This window comes from Gouania willdenowi, unplaced genomic scaffold (assembly GCF_900634775.1).
Source record: "Gouania willdenowi unplaced genomic scaffold, fGouWil2.1 scaffold_412_arrow_ctg1, whole genome shotgun sequence".
In the NCBI taxonomy this organism is placed as follows: domain Eukaryota; kingdom Metazoa; phylum Chordata; class Actinopteri; order Blenniiformes; family Gobiesocidae; genus Gouania; species Gouania willdenowi.
The window spans coordinates 84,893-89,361 of NW_021145173.1; positions in this window are offsets into that span (position 1 = coordinate 84,893).

Below are 4,469 nucleotides of genomic sequence, written 5' to 3' on the forward strand. Positions count from 1 at the left end.
GCACACTATGGACCTCTACAGCCATGGAGATAATATGTTTGAAATGAAAGACTGAAATCACACAAATCAATGTATAAACATGAAACTTTTATTGTTGATGACACACACAAGTCATCCAAAACACATTTTTACACAATATGTTGTGTTTTCAGTGGTTCTAGGTACTTGGCATATAGAAGCTTTGTGAGCTGGTGTTGGGCTTTTTGGGTTCCTCTCCCTGCTTGTGTTGTCCTAAGAATAAGAACTGAGTTCCCAGATGACCAAGGACATCATGTGGGGTTCAGACCTGCCCTTGACTGAACCTGGACACATATCTGCCAACCACCTGCTGCTTCTCAGGTCTGTCAAACTGAGCAGACAGATCTACAGGGACGGGGATTGACATCAGCTGGGGCGGAGTCCTCCAAGACCTTTTCAAATAGGAGGTCTAGGAGCTGATCCACGTAATCTGTGATACAGAAAAGCACTTTATTATCTTTACTGTTTAAAACCTATGTTGTTGTGTTTTGATATCTAATGATGGTCCTAACTAATTTTTTATTTTTTTTAATTTTTTGAAAAAATATGCCTCGCTATAGTCTTTTGATTTTGGGTGATTTTTGGTTTTTCATCATTTTTTGTGTTTTACTGCTTTCTTAGCACAGTTTAAGTATGTGCATTATATTTGCAGTCATTTTTATGGTCTAATGATGGTCCTAACTCAATTTTTTTTTTTTGAAATTTTTGAAAAAAATTCCTTGCTGTAGCCTTACTTTTGATTTTTGGTCCTTTTTGTTTTTTGTCATTTTTTGTGCCTTACTGCTTTCTTAGCCCTGTTTAAGTATGTGCTTTATATTTTCAGTAGTTTTTAGGGTCTAATGATGGTCCTAACTCTATTTTTTTTTTTTTTTTTTTTTAATTTTTGAAAAAAAATGCCTTGCTATAGCCTTACTTTTGATTTTGGGTGATTTTTGGTTTTTGTCATTTTTATGATACTGAGTTCATGATACTGAGTTCACGATACAATTCTCTCTATTTTACAAAATGGGACTGTAGACAAATGACGACTAAAAAATATTCCTTTATTTTTTGGGGGGGAAAAAAAACTAGAAAATACTGTACTATTTTCCTTTTATTTTTCATTGTTAAAAGAATCCTTTGATAAACTATTCAAAACAATGCAATTTAACTAAAAATAAATCTTGAATGAAATAAATAAAGGAATAATACAAATGAAGAAGAAGCCTATTAATTTAAATTCTGGTTCTATAGTAAACAATGCAAAACTACATAATAGTTCTTTTTCTTTTTAAAAGTGCAACTGAAAATGTATTTTGTACCTTAACAATTGGACTTAAAAAAAAAAAACACTGCACTGTCTCTTACGTCAGATTTGTTTGGACCAGCAGAGGGCACTGGTAACCCAGTGGTCAGTTGGCATGCAGCTAATTTACCGGTGAAGAAGAGATGCTATGCGAGCAGACAGAGCTAATAGAAAAACGTGACTTTAAAAGATATTCACGTAATATTACAGATATTTTTTTTGGTGCTAAAGGGGTAAGGAATTATTTATGAACATGTTTAAGAGTAGAAGGCGGCCAGAAAGAAAGTAGTAGCAGATTCTGCCCGCCGCCAACACTTCTGGAAGGATAAATAGATAGCGGCCTTTGCTGTTTAAAACAAGTACTGCGATTCATTTTTCAGAGCATCGATGTGAACTGTGATACCTATGAATCGATTTTTAACTGCCTTACGATTAATCGTTGCATCCCTAGTGATCATGAATTAAAATGATGGTATAATTGTAATTTAAAAAATATGTTGCTGTTGTAATTGTAATTACATTAGAAATGAGTTCAGATAATTTACATTGTAATAGTAATTGCCATGAAAAATCTATAAAAATTATAATTTAGTGCTAAACTGGGGAACCATGGTACAGTTCTATGTACAGTTCTACATATACTGTATGTATTTTGAGCGATACTTTGGGGTGTGGCCAATACTAGACTGAGTATTGTGTGGCCCACGTCTGGTCCAAACCTAAAGCTAATAAATGATTGCTAATCAGGAAATGTCCAAATGAAGCTCTGTGATGATGGGCTTTTATTGTTAGACACGTTGTCCTAACCAACAGGACAGAGGAGTTCATCTGTTGACCAATATCATAGTTAATGTTGTTGTGGACTGTCCCAGAAAAGCTGCTGCTCTCTATTTGATCTTAAAACAAAGACTTTGCTGCAAATTAGAGATAAAATATAAGAAAAAAACACTACATTTGAGGAGAATTCTTAAAACAAGAGACATTATCTGTTCATGCAGCAAGTTAAATTTACTAAACAAGAAATCTTGAAAAAAGATGTTGAATCTTAAAATAAGAAGGTCCTGATAAATATTCTAAAGCATTAAAATAAGCAGAAATGGATGATTATTAGATTAAATTACTTGAAATCAAACTTCCTACAGCACAATAATAAGTGAAATATACTGACTATAAACAAATACTTATTATTTTTTTTATTTCATTTTATTTTTTTTATTTTGCAAATGAAAGCTTTGGAACAAGAAGAAAACAACTAATCTAAGTAAAAACTGAGTCAGTATTAGTGAAAAATGATTAAGCTGTTTCTTGATACAAGTTGACTCATTTTGAAATAAACTTAAATCTATTTTAAAACCAAGTTTTTGTTCTTAGAATAAACATCTTAACAGAATCACAACCAGTGATACACTCCACAGGCCAGTGAGGTCTTTGGTAAGTGGACTGAGGGAGACCACGCCCCCTGCTGTCACAGCTGAGAGTTACACTGGAGAGTCTTCAGCTCACTTCCCTGGTCCTCTGTAGACTTCACAAACCAGGAACGCTTTCCATTCAAACCAACCTTTAGCCCCACCCCCTTTGACCTGTAGGTAACAGGGAATGAAGGCCTCAGTGAGAATTGAACTCACGTTTACAAGACCAGTGCTCTAACCTCTGAGCTATGAGGCCCTATGTGTGACAGCATAGACGATCTTTTTTTAAGTTTTGGGGGCGGGGCTCTAAAAATCCATCTCATGGTGTAACTTTTTTCTCAATCAGCTCTCAACAAACACCCATGTATCTTAACCACATGCTAGTTGTGCTACAGTTGTTATATCATGCTTTAATTGTCTACTCCCCACTTTCTAGGTGTTTTGAACCGTAAGCGCTTTAACTTACTGAAAAAAGTAATGCGTTACTGCAAAAAATAACTTTTGAGTTACTTAGAATGAAAGAATGTATTTTTTTTATTTTGGGTCATTTGTGTCCGTACAGCTTCATATTAGTGCTGTAATAATATAATAATCCACTGTTGATCAACTGTGCCCCTGTATTAACATTGTTTTGTATAAAAGCCTCTGATAAATGAAATGTTACTGTATCCAACCCTACAGTTTATAATCATTTACATTAACAGAACTAAACTCTGCTCAGTATTTATCTTTACAAACACCAATCTGACTGAAACACTAAGTATTCTTTCAATACCAGTTTATTTATCTGAGACCAGCAGAAACTGTAAATATTACAAGGAATTGTGAAATAAATAACACACAAAACAACCTGAATATTATTAAAAATTAAAGTGGCTTCAGCATCATAAAACAGTTATTTTTAGCCTTAGAATGTTCCCTTACAGGTTAAGTACAAAAACTAGCAATAATGTTCAACATAAACACAAAAAGCCTTCTAAAATAAATAAATGAAAGCAATCTGAATTAACATTAGGAATACATTTTGACCAACTCTGCTTTACAAAAACTGCCATAAAACAACCATAAATCAGAATCAGAATCAGAATCAGAATCAGAATCAGCCTTAGCACAGTAATGTAAAGTAAGCTGTGTGTATTCCAGGTGCACATTCTGCTGTTGAAAATGCTTATAAAAATAAATGTGGAAAAACAAATTCACAGCATTTTTCTCAACAGTCACAGTTCGTTAAAATATATACGCTGTTGTTTCGGCGCAGAGGCTTCCATCACATCCACCAATGTAGCGTTAGCTTAGCGCTTCACCGATGCATCGTTTGGAGACAAATGAGTAAAATAATATGCGTATTTCCACTCTGAGAAGCTCGTCCTGCTCTTGACTCGCTATGATTGGTGCACGTGATGTAAACAGAAACATGCTGACAATGCTTCTTCTTCTTCTTGTTTTACCGTGGTTGGCACGGCATCCCGCAAAAATATGTAGAGCCACTGTAAACAGGAAGTACACCGCAGCTAGCAAAGTAATGGACAAACGCAGCATAATGTAACGGAAACGGCGTTATTTCTTTAAAAAAATATTGCGTTACAGTACAAGTTACTGTAAAAAGTAACGCACTGCTCGTAACCATGTTTTTACACATTTTTAGAGCGTCATAGGTCCGTTAGCTCAGCTGGTCAGAGCGTGGTGCTAATAATGCCAAGGCCATGGGTTCAAGCCCCATACTGGCCAGATCTTAGCAGTTTGTAAATGAAAATATT